The 21,177-nt window shown below is 44.9% G+C and overlaps 1 protein-coding gene across 6 annotated transcripts in view; it reads left to right on the top strand.

Moving 5' to 3' along the window:
• Positions 1-21,177, top strand: part of AP4M1 (adaptor related protein complex 4 subunit mu 1) — a 1,285,664-nt gene that overhangs the window by 584,618 nt on the left and 679,869 nt on the right. The window lies entirely within an intron of this gene.

Raw genomic sequence — 21,177 nt, 5'->3', positions numbered from 1 at the left:
TCTTGTTTTTACCAGCTGTTCTAATTTCTCTCTCTACCATTTCCTCAAATATCTTAAGAGATGGGTGTGTGTGTGGGGGGGGGGTTAAAGGTGCTAGTTCTGGTGAGATCTGAATGGGTATTGGGTTGACCCTTGAAAAATATTGAAAGGTTTAGCTGCCTAATGAACAATTTAAAATCTATCCATGTGTTAGTGGTGTCAAAGGGACTAGATGGGACAAAGGTAAAACCTTTTGAAAATAAAGTAAAATGCTCATCTGTGAGCAAGCAATCAGTGAAGTTGTAAATTGTAAAATTATCTTTTCTGAAAATAATTTTCTTGGTAGGGGCCTCATCCATTGTTAATGATAAAACATTAACAAGTGGTTCTATTTCTGTATACGATTCCACCCTTGTTTCTGATTTCCCATCCCCCTCACTCCCCTGTTGGGAGGGTGCTGAAATTCCTGGTAGGACTGTTTCCTGCCCCTCTCAGCAATTCTTTCACTCCTCCTGGGTGGTTCATTGTCATCCCTAACACCCTTATTGTTACATTCCACCATGTTATCCCCTTCCACAAACACAGTGTCATAGTTGTTTCTCCAACCACCATTTCTGTAAATAGGGTAGGCTAAGCCTTCCTGGTATTCGTGCATATCCCTGTCAAGTTTCTTAATTTTCCTATTTAAAACTTTTAAACAGTGTTGGTCAACCTCATAAAAAACATTGTCATAGCTTCTTTTAACACTTCCAAAATTCATATCATTAGTAACATTTTGGTTAAGAGCGGTCAGCTCCTTCAATAAGAGTTCAGCCTTGGATTGGTACTCCACAATCATTAGTTTCAACATTTCTATACCCGCGTTGTTAAAAATGTCACATAACTTGTCATACAATTCAGTCCCTGGGTGCACGCAGTTAGGAAATTTAAATAAACGAAGACCTTTGGGAACCCTGTTAACCTGTATGCATTCATTTAAGTAGTCTATCTCCAACTGGTTGTTTTTAAGCGCATATAACTTGTCTCTAAATAAGTTAAAGTTATTCTCAATGTTTCTGTTAAAATTGGAGTCTACAGTACCTTGCTGAAAATGGAACTGCCTTTCAGTCCATGCTCCAAAGTTAAAATCCTTGTTTGTGTCCCTTGTATTGTCGTCTCTTCTCTGTTTACCACTAGCAACATTTTTAGTGGAAGACGTACCACGTTGTGAATTGTCTCGCAAATGGTTACCGGAACTGACGTCATCCGCCCTGCCATTCGTAGCAGTTGGTGAAGAGGAAGTGACCCTATTGCGCTTATCAGAAAACTGCAACTGGTTGCCAGGCAACCCAAAACTCTGTTCAGCATTTTTTTCTTTCAGTTGTTTAGTAAGTTCAGTTAACAGGTTCAAAACCTGTGTAAATTCAGCGCGGGTCACCGGAGCGTTGTCAGTATCTTCTCTCAGTATCGCTGGGGTCTCCATAAAGTTGGTAGAATTGGTTCCTTCAGCCATGGAAAAAATAAACTCTGAATGTCAAAAAATGTGAACAGTACCCAAATCTCCAAAAAATGTGGTTAGAAGCAGTAGGTTAAGAACAGCACATTTATTGGTACGTAATCTGAATCACACCAAACAGCAGCAAACAATAAACCAAGCGCTTTTGCTCGGTTATTACCGAGCTTCTTCAAGGTTAAAAAATCTGTTGTGTAGTCAGCCATGTTAAATACTAAATGCAACATCACATGACATACCCCCCCCCCAAGTGAATCATCCCTAATCAGTTTCTTAAAAATACAGTGTGTATAAACTTTCCTTAAATATTAAATATATGTTCCAATCCAAAAATCAAACTCAACTTTAAATCCAGTAATGCCAAAAATGAAAATATATAATATATTACAACACATGTAAAAACACATAAAAAAATAATAAAATTAATGGTAATGAAATTAATAAATATGACAATAATAAATGTTAAACTAAACCATGAAAGTAAATAAATGTAACATCTTCATTACCAATACAGCACATGGTAACCAAACTAAGGCATTAGGCTGAACTGCAAGTACATCCAATAACAGTATGTTTAATGGGGAAATTTAAGCAGTCTACAAGAACCCCTATTATAATCGTGCCCTTCTTAATTTGAGCACACTGTTTATATTCAAGGCGTCATTCATGCCCGGTGGTCTAATTGCGTCCAGTCTAAGCTGCCAAAACAGTTCCCGATACTCCAACCTAGCTTCCCAGTTCCCTCCCCGTGGGTCAGGTGTCACTTGTTCTAGAATTGTAAACTTAATTTGCATATTTTCACATAATTGTGAATGCTTAAAAAAGGTATTGGTCACTTTACCCTTACTAATATCATATTGATGTTCATAGACTCTTTTTCTAAAAAGCCTTTCTGTCTTGCCTACATAAAAACTGTGACAATGTAGGCAGATTCCCAGGTATACCACTCCTTTGGTGGCACAATTAAAGTATTGTTTAAACTTGTATCTAAAATTTCTGGAAGGGATAGAAATAACATCTTTATTCAACATGAAGGCACATTGGTTACATGAACCACATCTGTGGGTACCCTTCTTCATTCTAGTGGACTCATTCTTAACAGCCTTATTTTTCTCAAAAAATTCTTTCAAATTCGTTCCTCTTTTTCTAACTAAACCTGGCACTGAAGGGATGAGAGGTTTTATATCTTCATTCACTGAAATAATGGGCCAATACTTTAAGATGACCTATTCTGTTACCTGAGAGTCTGAAGAATATGTATATGCAAAACTATTCTTAAATTTGGAGGTGGTGTTGTCTATCACCAACTCTGTACCGGCTGTCCCGGTACCTAATAAAGGGTAATACCTAGATTCCCTGTTATCAGTAACTTCCTGGGCCAATCCATCAATCAAGTTGACTGGGTATCCTTTTTCTATAAATAAGCCACGGAGTGTGTTGGCTTCCTCCAAAAAATATTCAAAAGTGCTACACATTCTCGAGGCTCTAATCATTTGGCCCTTAACTATCCCTTTTTTCTGGTAAAAAGGGTGCCCGCTACAAAAATGAAGGTACGCGTTAGAAAAGGTAGTCTTCCTAAAAAGTTTGGAATGAAAACAGCTGTTTGCGTAGTCCTTAATTAATGTTACATCCAAATAATGTAAAACATCTTGGTCAATGTTGTGAGTGACTCTAAGAAAATCAGTACATCCATTGATGTGTTCCAAAAACCCATTCAGGTCATTAATAGAACCATTCCATAGTAGGCAAATAACGTTTATTGTTTGCTGCTGTTTGGTGTGATTCAGATTACGTACCAATAAATGTGCTGTTCTTAACCTACTGCTTCTAACCACATTTTTTGGAGATTTGGGTACTGTGGCCGTGGATTTTGGTGATTCTCTCGGTAACTCCCCGTGTGAGGGAAAGAGGGCAAAATAGCTGTTGCATTTTTTTGTTTGAGGGGGAGGCGAAAAGATCACAACAAGGCTGGCCCCAACAGCTGAATATTTCTACCGCCACGATCGGGTTGAGAGACCACTCGTGAGGATGGAGGATGCATCTGCTTAAGTCTGTCCACAATCACATTGGAGCTCCCTGGGATATGCTGTGCGATTAAAAAGCAGTTGGAAGCTATTGCCCAATGCCAAATTCTCATTGCCTCGTGACATAGGGGGTAGGATTTGGTCCCTTCCTGTTTGTTTATGTACCAGCTGACTGACATATTGTCTGACTGGATAGCAATTGTTCCTGACGGAAGGAGCGGATGAAGTGCCTGCAGTGCTAACAGCACCGCTCTTAACTCCAGGACATTGATATGCAAGTTGACCTCTAGGTTGGACCACGTGCCTTGGACTGTCTTTCTCTGGAAGTGTCCCCCCCCCTATCAGGGAAGCATCCATGGCCACCGTGGCGCTGGGTTGGGGAGTCTGGAGGGGCGACACCAAAGATTTTTGTCTGTTCTCATCCATCAGAGGAGATTTTGCTTGCAGGAGTTGGTGATGAGGATCTGTGCATTCAGGGGTTGGAGATTGGATAGCCACTGGACAAAAGGAGCCATTGTAGTATTCTCATATGCAATCTTGCTAGGGGGACATTTGGAATGGCTGCCACCATAGACCCCAGAGCCTGAAGAACTTCTCTTGCAGACACCTTCCTTCAACAGAGTATCACTTGTACTTGTATCTGTAATCTCAGAAGTCTGTGAGGAGGAAGAGAGACTTGGCTGGTTTAAGTGTTGAATATCGCTCCTATAAATTCCAGTTGTTGGGTGGGATGAAGGTTGGATTTTTCTCAGTGAATTGTGATGCCTAGGAACTCCGCCAGTGCTAGGGTGTAGTGGGGGGCCCTGACCAGTAGGCGCTTGGTGGGGGCGGAGAGGATCCAGTCGTCTAGATATGGAAACACCTGAAATCCCTGAAGTCCCAGATGAGCTGTCACCACTGCTAGGCATTTCGTGAACAACTCTGTGTGCCGTCGAGAGACCGAATGGCAGAGCTCTGAATTGGTAATGATTGGCTCCCAGCCAGAAGCGGAGGAGACTCCTGGAACATTTGTCCATTTTGATGTGGTAGTATGCATCCTAGAGATCTGTCGAGCACATCCACATACCGTCCCAAATAAATGAGAGAATGGATTGAATCATGACCATGCGGAACTTGGTTTGAACTATTGATTTGTTTAGCTAGCTGAGATTCACAATGGGCCTCCAGTCCCGGGTATTTTTTGGCACCAAAAAGAATCTTGAGTAAAATCTGGATCCACACTGGTCTGGGGGGACTTGTTGGATGACTCGTTTTTGACACAGCTTTCTTATTTCTGAAGCTGCCTCTTCCCTTTGACTGGGTGGAACATCAGGAAGGGATTTCGATTTCGGAGGTCTTGGGTAAGAGATTAGGGGAATGTAATAACCTCTGGAAAGTATTCTCTGCACCCACTGATCATTTGTAATAGAGCGCCAGGCAGCTTGGTGCAGAGAGAAGCGAGCCCTGACTGCTTCCAGAGGAAAGCAATTGGGCAGGGCTTCAGGAGCGATGATAAGGTTGTCCGGAGAAAGAATCCCTGGAGCCTTGATTTCGGGGACCCCCTCTGCCCCGAAAGGGGCGTCTTCCATTATTGGAACCCCTTCTGCCTTTGGGGGAGTCCTTGCCACGTGCACTATGGAAAGGGTCTTGAGATTTTTTGTGCCACATCTTTCCACTCCTCTGGTTTCTGGAGAAAGAGCGCTGAGGCTTGGACAAATGTAGGCCAACGGCAGACAAGGTTTTTCCATCCTGCTCGCACCTGGCTAATATGTCCTTCACTTTAGAAGCGAACCAAGTGGACTGTTCCATAGGGGCATTTTAAAAGGAAGACTTGATGGAGGGTGCGAGGTCACAAATGCGCATCCAGGCGTGGCATCTCATAACTACATTTGCACCCGCAGCTCTAGCCCCCCCCCCCCCTTCGGTTGTATGGGACCACAACCTCATGGATGAGTTGGAAATCGACTCTAGGGTAGCAAGTTGGGAAGCAACTTTATCACATGCCCCATCTGAAACTTGACCCATGAGGGTCCCAGAGAGTTCAGATATGAGATCTGTTTGGAGACTCGTAAAATGTGCCAAGTAATTCAGAGACCTAACAGCAACGGTCGCTGAAGCAAAAACTCGCTTCCCTAATCTGTCCACTGCCTGGGACTCTCTGTTGGGCGGGTGGACAGGAAGACTTTCCTCCGCAAGGTCTTTTTCGTGGCAGCCGCCACCACCATAGCATCTACTGGTAAGCCTCTCGACAATGGGGCTGTTCCTCTGGAGGGGAGAGTATCTTGTCTGGTCTCCGGGGAATGGTCTCAACGGTATCAGGGCTTTTCCATGCCTGCTGCACAATGAGCTTGACTAGGTCATTGGCAGGAGGGGGGGGGGTCACCCAAGAAGTAGAGGGCCGAGAGCGGAAGGCCTGCAGGAATATGGATTCCTCTGTGGAAGGGTTGGAGATCTTCCAGTCGCCCCTCTGCCTCAAAATTTCCAGGATGTCTCCAAAGGAGACATCATCAGGGGGTGACCTTGGGGACCCCTCCCCATCATCGTAATCCATATCTTCAGTGAGGGACTCCAGGGAGTGCACGTGTTTACACTTACACGTCCGTTTCTGAGGAGGATCTTCAGTGGGAGCATCTGAAGAGGACTCGAAGGAGGTTACCCTGTACAGGGGTTTCCTGAGGCTTGCGCTCTCTATGTCATGGTGGGGTGGCCTGTGATAGCTGCAGTTTGGAAGGAGCGGGGGGAAGGTCTGACGTAGGAGGAGCGCTTCCCAAAGCAAGAATTCTCTCTATTACCCGGAAGGCAGGCCCGCCCGAAGAGGAATGGGAGCCTGGAACTGAGGAAGACAATCTCGGAACCGGGGTCACACCCCGCTCAGCATGGCCCACTCCTGGGGACGGAGTCTCAAGCAAAACCGGGGCAGGAGTCACCTCCGGAGACAGAGCCGATGAAACATCCAAAACCGTTGCCCGAGCTGAGGGTTCCATCCCCCAAGCATGTGATTAAGGAAAGGATGTTTCCAAAGGAACCGAACCCAAAGGGGCCTCGGAGCCTCAGAGAAGATCATTGTCGGCACCGAGGAGAGGATTCCTCCCGCAGACGTCAGAGCTATGGGCCTCGGAACCAAAGGGTCCAAGGGAGGAGAATAAGTGGGAGTCGCAGGGGCAATGGACCCAAAGCCCAGAGTGGGGTGGGTTAGAGGAAAATTTGTAATCCTCCTGGCTGTCAGCAGCTGATCAAACAGGCGCACCACATCCGATTCAGGTAGGCTCCTGGTGGACCGTACCGACACTCCTGAGGAGGAGTCAGGTCGGTCCAAAAAGGGGCTAAAGACTTGTCCAGCAAAAGGATCCAAGGACAGAGAATACCGGGTCCGAGGTGAAGTAAAAGTCAGCACCGAGGATTCCAGTTTCGAGACAGGTAAAAGGGGAAATATCGGTGCCGAAAAAGGGCTTGGAGCCAAAGTGATCGCTGGGGTGGAGGTCATTATTGGCTGCGATGGAGTCGTCGGTGCCGATATCGGAACGGAGGTAAGGGCAACGGTGCCGAGCTAATGGCAGGCAGTAAGGTAGGGTCTGAAACAACAGTCGGAACCGTAGCAGTAGTCTGTGCCAAGGGCGACGCCGATGTGGAAGTCATCACAATATCAGAAGACACCAGTGGAGCAGAGCTCAGAGCCGAGGTTATCAGAACCGAGGAGGCAATCTTGTGCCCAGTGGAAGTTTTAAGGGCCTTGTGCTTATGAGGCTTGCCCTTCTCACCAGCCAGTGAAGAAAGGTCCGAATGAGGACGTTTTTTGTGCATAGATGGGAAGGGTTGAGACCTCCGACACAGAAATAGCCTCAGAAAATGGAGAAGGAAGCAGGCCTTTCAGAATAAGTTTATTCTTTCCTTCATTCAGCATCCACTGACTGAAATGAACACAAATTTGACAGGGAGGTTTAACAGATATAACAGATATGTGTGGAACCCCCACACAATAAACACATTCCTCATGTAGATCGCTGTTGGGGAGTTTACCAATGCAGGAAGAGCAATGCTTAAACCCCAAAGTCCCTTTCTTTTCAGACATACCAAAAAAGCGAGTAACTAATCCAAAAAAGAGGTATTGAGAAGGAAAGAAAAGAGAAGAAAATACCAACAATGGTATTAAGAATACCACAAGGGTAAGGAAGGGCGATTACCAATAATGGTAAGAAAAAGAATACCCGTGGGTAGAGCTAGTTAAGAAAACAAGAAATATAGGGGTTTTGAGAGAAAAACATACAAAATACTGCAAAAAATTGAAAAATACAATACGTAGCTGGAGAGCTCGGTGAAACGCTGCTTTATGGCTGCGCGGCAAACTAGATCTGAGATAACTGGGAGAGGGGCATTGTGGGTAGCAGCTTAGTTCGAGAGCTTTTGGTGTACCGAGCTTGGTATTAGGCCGACTCTGTTCTGAGGGTTCGTAACCGACCCCATCAGTGATGAATAGGAAGAAGATTAACAACTTCAGATAATAACTTCCATTATGTGGGTGCAGAGAATAATAGGTAGGGGTTACCATATTCCCTTTTCTCAACAACCCCCTCCCAGCGAGAAAATCCCAGACGGTCCACCCAGTCAGAGATCAGGCAGTCATTCATATCCAAGGACTACTAGAAAAAGAGTCATCCAAGAGGGGGCCCCCCAGGATCAGAGAGGATTTGGAACTTACTCAAGGTTCTTTTTGGTTCCAAAGAGAACAGGGCACTGGAGATCAGTCGTAGATCTCAGCAGATCGAAGAAGTCAGATCAACATTACAAGTTCCAAATGGTCACGGTGCAGTCCATACTTCGTTTTCTGGAACAGGACAACTTGATGTGCTCTGTAAATTTTCAGGATGCATACTACCATATACAAATAGCCAGACACTCCAGAGGATATATATGCTTCTTGCTGGGAGCCAGTTATTACCAGTTCAGAGCCCTGCCTTTGGTCTCACTACCACCCCCAGGGTGTTCACCAAATGCATGGGCAGTAGTTGCAGCTCACCTGAGACAACAAGAATTCCAGGTGTATCCTTATTTAGACAAGTGGCTTATATCCGCCCCTAACAGGCATCTACTTATCCACGCAAGAGACTGTTTTTTTCAGATCTGTACTGAGCTAGGTAATTGGTCAGAACAATTGATGCGAGGTCGACCCTTTATTCCCCCTCAACCACAGGTTACAGTGACCACGGATGCTTCCCAGATGGGGGGGGGCATTATCTGGGGAAGGCAGTCCAAGAAACCTGGTCCACAGATGAGGGCAGTACTTCTAGCTTTAGCAGCATTTCAGACTGCTCTTCCTCTAGGAACGGTAGCAGTCCAATCAGGCAACATGTTGATGGTCTGGTACATAAACAAGGAAGGAGGAACCAGATCAATACTTTTTATATCTAGACGTGCTCAGAGTGTGGCAATGGGCGATCTCATCCATCTGCTTTCTTATAGGAACGCTCATTCCAGGAAAGCCCAATGTCATAACGGACAGGTTGAGCAGGGACATTCTTATGCCTTACAAGTGGTTCCTCAACCAAAAGGTAACGGAGAACATTTTCTGCACATGGGGCAAGCCTTGCTGCAATCTCTTTGCCTCTCCCCTAAATAACAAATGCAGTAGCTACTTCGCCCTAGTCACCCCACCGTGTGGGAGTCCTTGAGGGATGCTCTAATACACAGTTTGTCTCCCAGTCTATTGTATGCCTTTCCCCCATTTCCTTGATTCCCACTTCCTTCAAAAAGCCAACAGGTTAGAGAACGGTAATCCTCACTGCCCCGTATTGGCCTGGACAAATTTGTTTTCCTATCCTCTGGCCTCATCTATAGAAAGAACCCTGGATTCTGGAACTACTGTCACATCTAACAGGAATGCTTCATCCCAACTTTTGAAACCTCAAGCTGACTGCTTGGTTCCTCCATTTCCGTTGATTGCCAGACAACCTATGCTCTCCTCGCCATTACATCATATTTTGATGTCCTCCCATAAGACATCTACTCAAAAACTCTATAGGAGCAAATGGAAGAGGTTTGTAATTCAGGCTTAACAGTACAATGTGGGTCCTCAAATGGCCCCTATTCACTCTGTTCTAGAATTTTTAGCCCACCTGTTCAATAATAGAGCAGCTGCTTCTACAATTAAGGTGCAATTAGCAGCCATCTTAAATTTTCACGTTGGGATATACAGCATATCTCTAATTTCCTACAAACTTTGCAAAGTCTTCTTGAAAGGGACCCTGTTGTTAAGGCCTCCTCATAAGGATCCTTCTCCCCCTTGAGACCTTAATTTGGTACTATGTCTGATTGTTCAACTGCCTTTTGAACCTGCAGCCACTTGTGATATTAATTTCCTAGCTTGGAAAACTATCTTTTTGGTGGTTATCACATCTGCGAGAAGGATTTCAGAAATTCAAGCACTATCTTCCCAGCCTCCGTATTTGATTTTTCATGAAGACAAGAGTCTTTTTGCATACCAACCCCTCCTTTCTGCCCAAAGTTATTTCATAAACAAATATTAAACTTGCCATACATTTGTGTGTTTTCTTCCATAATTTCAGCAATAAGGGTGAATATGTTCTGCATTTGTTAGATGTGCAGAGACAGTTACGTTTCTATTTGCATAGGACTAAAGAGTTTTGGAAAAGCAAGCCAATTGTTTATTGCCTTTGCAGGTCCTAGGAAAGGCCTTTCAGTATCCAAAGTTACTTTGTCAAAATGGCTCTCTCATTGCATTTCTTTCATTTACACCTCAAAAGGCATAAATCCTTCCAAATCTATTTGAGCTCACTCAACCAGGGCTGTGGCCACATCTGGAGTCTTCCAGATAAATGCTTCCATGGATAATATTTGTGCAGCAGCCACATGGGCAAACCATCATGCATTTATCACTCATTACAAGTTAGATTTGTTCCCCAGGAGAAGGAGCCTCCTTTGTTTCGATGGTTCTGAGGAACATTCTCCTGTGAGTCCAACCGGGTTAAAAGTAGCTGGGGACTCAGCCCCATATGTGAGGATAAGATGAAAAATTGACAATATCAGATAAAGAAGTTATGTACTCACAATAACATTCCATCTGTATTGTTGATTTTTCATCTCTCCTCACATTCCCTCCCTTCAACCCCCTTCCTTTGGTTTTCTGGTTGAATGGGAAGAGAATTTCAAGTCATTGTTTGTTATTTCCCGTACTCCAGAAGTGGTCTCCTTAAAAATCATTTTAGCATTAAAATTGAATTCATTCTTCTGTGGTAATACTTCTAGCAACCAAGATCGGAGGTTAAGAGGGAGAGATGCATTGTGGGTGAGGAGAAGTATTCAAGAACTGTTTGGTTGCCAAGAGTTTAGTAATGGCCGAGTCTGATCCGATGGATTGGATCCGGACCCATATGTGTGGAGAGATGAAAAAATGACAATACAGATGGAATGTTATGGTGAATATATAACATCTTTTTGCATAAGTCTCAGGGACCTTTACTATATGTGCTGAGAGATTCCTCTTCTAGAGGTAGAGGTTTCAGTGACAGATTCTACCTTTGGATCAGAGGGGGTCCACAGAATCGGCGTTTTTGGGATTTCTTTCCCGATAAACCCCATCAGTGCTCCTGAAGCGATGCCCAACTGCTCTTCTCTGGAGGCAGTTGGGGGAAATTTTGCTTTGCACTCAGAAGCCTAGACAAAAATCACAAGAAACAACTGGGTGATAAACATTATATCCAGAGGATATTACATCCCCATTTTCCCTTCCACCTTCAGTAACAAACAAGAAGCTCCCCGATGTTCCACCCAAGTTGCTTCAAAAAAAAGTCATCCAAAAGGTCCTGACTGAACCAGTAGGATCCAGAACTTACTCCTGCTTCTTTTTGGTGCCAAAGAAAATGGGGGACCAAAGATCCTGGAGGTTAGCAGACTGAACCGATTTGTAAAGAAGTCCAAATTTCTGATGGCTATGGTACAGTCCATTCTGCCTCTTCTGTACAAGGATGATTGGATGTGCTGCATAGATTTTCAGGATGTATACTACCACATAAAGATACACAGGCACTCCAGTAAATTTCTGCATTTCTAGCTGGGAGACAGTCATTACCAGTTCAGAGCACTGCCCTTTGGACTCACCACAGCCCCCCAGGTGTTTACCAATTGCATGGCAGTGGTGGCAGCTCATCTATGGCTCCAAAGATTCCATGTGTTTCCATACGTAGATGACTGGCTCCTCACTGCCCCAATCAAGCATCAACTACTACAAGGCCATAAGCTACTTGCTCTATATCTACAGATCCTTAGGAATTTCTGTAAATTTTGCAAAATCCAGACTAAATCCATCACAAAACATAGATAGGGTTCATTGGGATTCAGTGGGACACTCAAAGGATGCTGGTGTATCTACCATTACAGAGGATAAACCTATGAAATCAGATACAGGACATGTTGTCCCACCCCTCCCCTCCAATGAGACTAGCTTTACAGGTATTGGGGTCCATGCCAGCTGTTATAGTTATGGTTCTTTATGAGAGTTCTGCAGTGGACCTTACCAGTTCAGTGGTCGATTGTACGTCAGCCCCTCTCCAGGCCAATAAAACTCGTACCAATTTGCAAATGCCACGTACGACGGTGGCTTCAGTGCCAAGACTTACATCTAGGTAGACTGTTTTCTCTTCCCCCTCCAATAGCTAGAGTGGCCACAAATACGTCTTAATTAGGGTTGGGTGGTGTTACATGGGAAAGATGACCCAAGGCACACGGTCCCTTACAGAGACCAGTCTGCACATAAATGTCCTAGAGATGCAAGTAGTCCTATCATTGCAAGCCTTCAGGGACGATGATCTTCTAGGGACTGTTGCTACACAAATACAGACAGCATGTCAGTAGTCTGGTACATCAACAAACAAGGAGGAACCTATTCTTACCCACTATGCAGGGAGGCCATGAGGGTCTGGGAATGGGTGATCTCTTCAGACCACTTTTTAGTTGCAGCACACATACTGGGGAAAACCAATGTGTTGGCAGACAGACTCAGCAGGTCCATTTTGGCTCCTCACAAATGTTCCCTCAATCAATCAGTACTGAATACAATTTTCAGCCATTGGGTCCAGCCTTGCTGTGATCTCTTTATGTCTCCTGAACAACAAGTGCAGTGAGTTCTTTGCTCTGATCCCCTCTCAGGGGGAGTCGCTGAGGGACGCTCTAGTCCACAGGTCTCCTTTATGCTTTTCCCTCTCTTCCCTGTATTCCAGGATTTTTCCAGAAGGCAAGAAGGTCATCGTGCTTAGTCATCCTCATTGCCCCTTTCTGGCCTCTTCAGGTATAGTTCCCCTTCCTATGGTCTCATCTCAAGCATCCTCCTTGGATTCTGGAGCCCAACAGGGACATCCTGTCTCACCCGTCAGAATTGCATCACTCAGTCTCCACACCCTCAAACTGACCTCATGGTTTCTTCATTTCCATTGATTGTCAGACAGTCCAGGCTCCCCTCCCTAGGCAAGAGGTATTGTTCTAGCCTCTCAGAAATCTTTCACTAAAAAGGTTTGCAAATGTTAAGTGGAAGAGGTTTTCTATATGGGCCAGCAAAGAGAACATTGACCCTTTTTCAGCATCTGTTCCTGACATTTTACTTTTCCTTGGTCTTTTATTTAATTAAGGCACTAGTTTTTCTACAATCAAGCTACAGTTGCAGCAATTTAATACCTCCTTATGGGACTCTAAATTGTGTAAAGCCATTTTGAAAGGGGTTTTCCTCCTATGACATCCTGTGAGGGAACTTTGTCTGCCATGGAATCTCACGCTAGTGTTTCAAGGAGTAACGCAGAAGCGCTTTGAACCATCAGGGACTTGTGATTTAAAGTTTATGTCCTGGAAAACTGTTCTCCTGGTAGCATTGACTTCAGGGAGAAGAGTTTCTGAATTACAGGCCTTGTCTTCGAAGCCCCCTTATGTCATTGTCCACAAGGACAGTGTGTCTCTACGTTCTAATCCCTCCTTTATGCCTAAGATTGCCACTGAAGCAAACCTTTATCAGTCCAGTTAAGTGACAGTATTTTTTCCTAATTTCTCAAATAAGGGTGAATAGACGTTGCCTCTTCTCCATGTTCATAGACAATTATGTTTCTTCCTCCACAGAACGAAACAGCATAGAAAATTGGACGACTCTTTCTGCCCTGCTCATCTGTGTCGATCAGTTTCTAAAGTTACTCTATCAAAATGGATCTCAGGCTGTATTTCATGGATTTATCGTCAAGCAGGTTTTACTTTAACCTACCCACCCAAGACTCATTCTGCCAGATCTGTGTCTACATCCACAGCCATCTCCTACAGATCTTGAGCTGAGGATATTTGTGCAGCAGCCACCTGGTCTACGATTCATACCTTTGTTACTCATTACAAACTAGACATTATCTCTAGAAACAGAGCAGCCTTTGGTTCAACAGTGCTCCGTCATGTTCTTCCATAAGAGACACCCAAGAGCAATGTAGCTGGGGACTCTGACTAAGTGGTGAGGAAGAATGAAGGGGACAACATCAGATTTCAGAGGTATGTACTTACCATAGCTAGGTGTCTGTGTTGTCTTCTTTCATTCTTCCTCACCTTCTCCTCACACCATCCCCCTTCCTGTGTGCCTGTAAGAATTCTAGAGGAAGTTGGAACTCATGGGTTCTACATTTGGGCCTCTGTAGGTAAGCAGATTTTCTACCTTTCTTTTCCCTTGAGACTAATTGTGAGACTGTTTACATATATCACCCAAGAGTTTTTTTCTTTAGACTTGGTTGATTAGACGCAGCAAACTCGATCTGAGTGCTTGTAGGAAGCAGTGGGAAGTTATGGGTAAAGGGAGGGGGGTATAGGCTTTGATCCGAAGTCTAGGAGAAGAGCAGCTGAATCGGATCTGAGGGTCAGATCCTAAACCCAGTGGTGAGGAAGAATGAAAGAAGACATTGCAGATACCTAGATCTGATGTTGTTAATCTTCATTCATTCCTTACTGATGGATTCGGAACCAATTCTTGGTTCCGACTCAGCCACTATGCCAAGCTCGCGTCAGCCAAAATAACTTTCATTCTAAGATTACCCATAGTGCCTCTCTCCCCGTTACCCCAGATCTTGTTTGCTGTGTACTGGTCAGTATGTGTTAAGCCTTTCACTCTCAGCTAAGTGTTTTTTTCTTGCTGATAAAACTTTTTTCTTGTTGTTGAACTTTGTTTGTTGATAAATACCTCTCGCTGTCCCTTACCTCGTAAAGTGCCTCGTTCTTCCTCCCCTTTACCGTTTTTCTGGTATTCCTCTCTACCATCATTGGTGGCTCCCACCGTAACCCGCTGTGGTATTCTCAGGATATCATTGTTGGTATCCTTTTTTTCCCTTCTCTCTTTATATATGTATGTATATATATATATATATATATATATATATATATATATGTATATATATGGAAGACCGAGACGGAACGACCGAACAGGTAGGTTACCGAAAACGCGATATCCCGACAGCTGAGAGACCGACAACGGCAGCATGTGAGCGCGATCCGGTAAGTGTGCGAAAGTGAAAGATTTAGGATTGGGGAGCGGACAGGTAAGTGTACGATAGTGAGGGATTTTAGGTTAGGGTGTGGGAAAGGTGAGTGTGCGGTAGTGTCGGACTAAGGGTTCCGGTGAGGTAAGTGTGTGGAAGTGACGTAGAGCAGTGTAGGGAAGGGTTAAGTGTGTCAGGGTTAGAATGCGGGTGGAGTGAGTGTGCGATAGTGATGGGCTGAATGTTTTAGGGTGGGTTAAGTGAGTTAGGGTTAGGGTGCAGGTAGGGTAAGTGTGCGATAGTGACGGTGTTGAGGTTTAGAGGTGGGTTAAGTGAGTTAGGGTTAGGGTGCAGGTAGGGTAAGTGTGCGATAGTGATGGTGTTGAGGTTTAGGGGTGGGTTAAGTGAGTTAGGGTTAGGGTGCGGGTTGGGTAAGTGTGCGGTAGTGTCGGACGTTAGGGTTAGGGTTTAGGTTAAGGTTAGTGGATATGTTATTGTGTGCAATGTGTAGTTGACTTTTTTGTGTCGGTGTAGTGGTGTTCGGTTTTTTGAGTTGTTGGTGTTGTGTGTTTTCGGTTGTTTGGGGTCGGTAACTTGTGTGTCGGTGAATCGGAAGTTCGGTGATAGAAAGTAGACCCATATATATATATATATATATATATATATATATATATATATATATATATATATATATATATATATATATATATAAAATATATAAAGTGTGTTTGTTGTATTGTTATAGTGTTGTAGGGTTTGTTGTTGATATTGTGATATTTACAGTTGTAGTAGCCGTGACTTTTTGTAGTTATGGCGGACAAGAAAGGGACCACTGGGTTTAAAGCTTGCGACCAGTCTGCCCGTAAAATGCCAAATTCGGATGCACATTCCTCTTGTGTATATTGCTTAAATGTGCCTCATTTGACTGTTCAACCACCATGTAATATTTGTGCGGGCTTTAGTACCCGTACACTGAATGAGAGTCGCATTAAACTTATTCTTAAAGGACTATTCAAATCTCCTTTTTCGGAGGCACTTTCTGTGTCAGAGGGTTCTCCCCTCCCAGAAAAGGTCACAGGAAGAGGAGCCATTCAGTTCCTTCTTCTCCTAAAGATCCAGAATGTAAGTCTTTAGAACCTAGACCTAAATTGCCAAAATTGTCTTCAGTTCCCTAGGCTCCAGGGCTCAAAACCCCTTCCTCTGTGCCAACTGTGGAACAGACTCTGATTATGACTACCAAATTGCCTTCAACTCCATCTGCTGCGGGACTTGAGTCCTCTGCTTCGATGCCAACTACTGAACCAAAGTTTGATAAGACTATCAGTACTGATTACCTCAGCACAGACCATAACAACGCCTGTCAAGATTCTCCCTTTGACTCGAACAATAGAGTCACCAATTCCGGTCACTTCCCCCCTCCTTACTGCATTTTCTACAGGTCCATCGACTTGTGTTTCGAAGGAAGAGCCCATATCTCGGACCAGATACCCCCCTTCGATGGATCGATTCTCAGGACAGCCATATAGTCCCTTCTTGGAATGTCCAGACTCCCTGTTGGGGATATCCATCAGATCCTCCTGGAGCCTGTCAGAACTAAACGTGGTCAGACTTGTGGATCAACTCTTGATGGCTAGGAGGTTGCCTTCTCTTAGTAAACCCGAGTTCTCTCCACAGACTCCATCTTATACTCCTCCTTCGTCCACTCTGGGTCCGAAGCCCTCAGCTGTGATCCTGGTTCCAGCTGTCACGGTTCCAATGACATCCTTGTCTCTGGCACCGATGATCACCCTATGGACGTCGACTCCAGAGTCGAACCATCCTCAGGGTTGTGACTGGCCCATCAGCACCTAGAGTCCTAGCCCAGCACCAGTTTGTTTTTTTACTGCACCGTGTGCTACGGCCCCGATGACTGCTTGAGTACCCTCAAGGCTCCTCTCCTGGCGGCGGGTCTGTCGGAGCGGGATGTGACCCCGGTTCTGAGGTTGTCCCTTTCGGTTCCGGGCTCCCATCTCTCTTCAGGCGGGCCCGCTTTCCAGCCGATGGAAAGGGCACTGGCCTCTGCAGGCACTCAGCTGGCCACACAGGCATCGGAACACCACATGTACATTCCTCCTAGATCTCAGTTGAGACAGTCTGCCACTCCAGGACACCGGGTACGGTAGCCGCAAGATACCCTTGAACAGGGCATCCTCTCTCCCGAGTCCTCTTCAGAAGCCTTTGCTGAGGAGGTTCTGAGGAAGAGAACGTGCAAGAGGAAGCACATAGACTCCCCTGAAGTGTCCTTCATGGAAGACACGGACTATGATGAAGGGGAAGGAATCAGAGGAGTGGGAAAATGTGGCACAAGAAGTCCCAGGGTCCTTTCCGTGACATGTGTTGAGTATACCCCACGGGGCAGATGGGGTAACTCTTCCGGAAGACGCCCCTTTCGGGGCAGGGGGGGGGGTCCGTGCAATCAGGGTTCCAGAGATGCTTTCTCTGGCCAGCCCTACCAGTGCTCCTGAAGAGCAGCCCAATTGCTTTCCTCTGGAAGCAGTCAGGGGACATTTCTTGCTGCACCAACACGCCTGGCAAAATAGCACCTCAGACTCCTGGGTGCAGCAAATTATTACCAGAGGTTACCAAATCCCCTTCAAGCTTCATCCCAAATTTCCAAATCATATTCCCGACGTTCCACCTGGTCAAAGGGAATCCGCAACTCAAGAGGCTCTAAAGCTGCTTCAAAAAACAAGTCATCCAAATAGTCCCACCAGACCAGATAGGATCTGGGTTCTACTCGAGATTATTTTTAGTGCCAAAAAAAACAGGGGACTGGAGACCAATTTTGGACCTCAGTATCTTAAACAAGTTTGTCAAGCAGACAAAGTTCCGGATGATCACGGTTCAGTCTATCCTTCCTTTCCTGGAAAAAGACTATTGGATGTGCTGTATAGATCTTCGGGATGCGTATTATCACATAAAGATGGACAAGCGATCCAGAAGATTCCCCCCTTTCCGACTGGGAGCCAATCACTACCAGTTTCGCGCACTGCCCTTTGGCCTATCTACAGCCCCCAGAGTATTTACCAAATGCATGGCAGTGGTAGCAGCTCACCTGAGACTGCTGGGATTCCGGGTGTTTCCATACTTGGATGATTGGCTCCTCACCGCTCCCACCAAGCATCTACTGATAATGGCACGACAGTACACTGTACTACAGGCACAGCATTTAGGGATTTCTATAAATATGGAGATGAGTCTGCTGACCCCGGCCCAGTCCTTGGAATTCATAGGGGCAACACTGAACACACTGTCTTGCACAGTCTACCTACCTCATCACAAATTGGAAAGACTTATTTCTCTGATCTGAGCAATACTCCCCCAAGACAAGGTGCCTGCTCGGGCAGTCCTTCAAATCTTGGGGTCAATGGCTTCAGCAATAACAATTGTCCCACTAATAAGACTACATATGAGAGTACTTTAGTGGCTTTTAGTAACACAGTGGTCAATGTTAACTCACCTGTTATCTTTCCAAATTCATTTAATGAATCTATGCAAGAAGGACTTACTTTGGTGATGCAGCCAGACATATCTCTATGGAGTCAACCATTTTCGCCCCTGCAGCTCAAGGCCACAGTGATCACGAACGTTTCCTGACTGGGTGGGGGGCCATTTTCAGGGAAAGACGGTCCAAGGCACTTGGTCATCAGCAGAGGCCAGTTTGCATGTCAGTGTCCTGTTACTAAGCGTGGTGTTTCTAGCGTTGCAAGCATTCCACCACGCCCTTCCGTCAGGGACTGTTGCTATTCAGACAGACAACATTTCAGTGGTCTGGCACGTCAACAAACAAGGGCGAACCCAATCCTATCCTCTGTGCTGGGAAGCCGTGTGAATTGGGCAATGGGTGATAGCCTCCAACCGCTTTTTAATAGCAATGCACATTCCCAGAGATTACAACGTGATTGCAGACAAATTGAGCAGGTGTATTCTCCTACCTCACAAGTGGTCCCTCAAACCTTCAGTGGTGTCGATGATATTCAGTTGCTGGGGCAAGCCTTGCTGCGACTTGTTTGCCTCGCCCATAAATCACAAGTGCAGAAGTTACTTTGCCCTAATCCCCCCTCAGGGGGGACCCCTGAGAGACACGCCCACACACGATTAGCCCTCGGGACTGCTCTACGCCTTTCCCCTGATATCATTGATATTGCATTTCTTGAAGAAAGCTATTCGGCTGAGAAGCGAAGTAGTCCTCGTTGCTCCTCACTGGCCCCAGACAAGTTTAGCTTTCCTATGGCCTCATCTAGTATGCAAACTATGGATTCTGGATCCAACTCCGGAATTACTGTTACACCCTCAAGGGGTACTCCACCCAAACCTTTCCAGCCTCAGGCTGACAGGTTGGTTTCTCCACTTCCAATAATTGCCAGGCAAAAGAATCTTTCCTCCCCTGTCTGTGACATTCTTCTGGGTGTTCATAAGCCTTCCACCGGAAAATTGTATTGTGACAAGTGGAAGAGATTTAGTTTGTGGGGTCATGATAATAACATAGATCCTGGTTCACCTTCTGTCCTTGATGTACTCCATTATCTCTCCGACCTATTACAATCTGGAGTAGCAGCTTCTCCAATTTGGGTTCACCAAGCTGCTATTTCCAATTTTCACAACGGCTTCGGGGATACCTCCTTGATTTCTCATCGCCTCTGCAAAACCTTTCTGAAAGGGGTTTCTCATATTAGGCCCCCCCATTAGAGAACCCATTGAACCTTCGAACCTCACCCTCATGTTGCAGGCACCAACTAAAGCCCCATTTGAACCTGCAGCCAATTGTGACATAAAAATGGAAGTCTCTTTTTCTGGTGACTATTACTTCAGCACGAAGAATATCTGAACTTCAGGCCTTATGTGTCAAACGTCCCTACGTAATCCTTTCACAAAGACAGAGTATCGTTTCGGACTAATCCTTCCTTTCTGCACAAAGTAATTTCAGAGTTAACCATGAACCAGACAATTGACTTGCCAGTGTTCTTCCCAAATTTTTCAAATAAAGGGAAGTACTGTCTCCATTCACTGGATGTACACAGACAATTATGGTTCTACGTGGACAGAAAAAATATTTTAGAAAATCCGACCAACTCTTTATCTCTTATTCTGGGCCTAAAATAGGAGAGTCATTTTCCAAGATTACCTTGTCAAAATGGTTAAGAGATTCCATATGTGTTGTCTACCACGATAGTAAATTGCCCCTGCCAAACAAAATTAGAGCGCATTCAACCAGATCTATGGCAAAGTCAGTGGCCTTTCACTATAGAGCTACCATGGATGATATTTGTGCAGCAGCAATGTGGGCTTCTCCACATACCTTTATTAATCATTACAAATTGGATTTGGTCTCCAGGGGGAGAGCTGCCTTTGGCTCAGTGGTATTCAGGAATATTCTTCCATAGGGCCTCCCAGGAAACTAGGTAGCTAGGGACTCTGTCCCATCAGTAAGGAATGAATGAAGATGAATAACATCAGATAAAGAAGTTATTTCTTACCATAACGTTCCATCTGTGTTGTTCATCTTCATTCATTCATTGTGTCCCTCCCACCATCCCCCTCCAGTAGGCTCCTGGAGGTTTTTTGATATGGTCCTTTATCTCTTTTAGGGTATTCTGAGCAGAAAAAGCCTCTGCTTTTACGTTCTTGGGCAAACTCGATCTGAGGTAGTGGGGAAAGAGGCACTATGAGTAATCTTAGCATGAGAGTTTTTTGGCTGATGCGAGCTTGGCACAGTGGCCAAGTTGGAATCGAGGATTGGTTCCAAACCCATCAGTAAAGAATGAGTGAAGATGAACAACACAGATGGAACATTAAGGTAGCTAGATAGTGTCATAACTCTTTTTATGGTAAGTACATAACTTTGAATTATTATGGTTTAGGGTCTTTGTTTTACAGTGGTCACCTTAGTGGTATCTAGGGTGAAGGCTAGATGTTCAATAGTGCCATTATCTTAGAGCTGTATGACACTTTCTAGCTACCTTAAGCTTACCTCCTCACAAAGCCTTTCTGTGTCATGGTTTGAAGTCCTCTAAGTACTAGCTTTATAGGTTTGCTACTGTACAGGGTACTGCTAACCACCACTGAGCTGTGAACAGCTTCGCAAAAACGTGCCTAATTTACAGCAGAGAGAAAAAAAATTAAAACTAACTCCCTTGCCCACTGGCTAATAAATTACTACGTTTTA

Source organism: Protopterus annectens, chromosome 7.part0, assembly GCF_019279795.1.
Source record: "Protopterus annectens isolate FY-2018-M chromosome 7.part0, PAN1.0, whole genome shotgun sequence".
NCBI classification, from domain to species: Eukaryota; Metazoa; Chordata; order Ceratodontiformes; family Protopteridae; genus Protopterus; species Protopterus annectens.
Note: the sequence above shows the minus strand (reverse complement) of the source record. Positions and strands in the feature narration are given on the sequence as shown.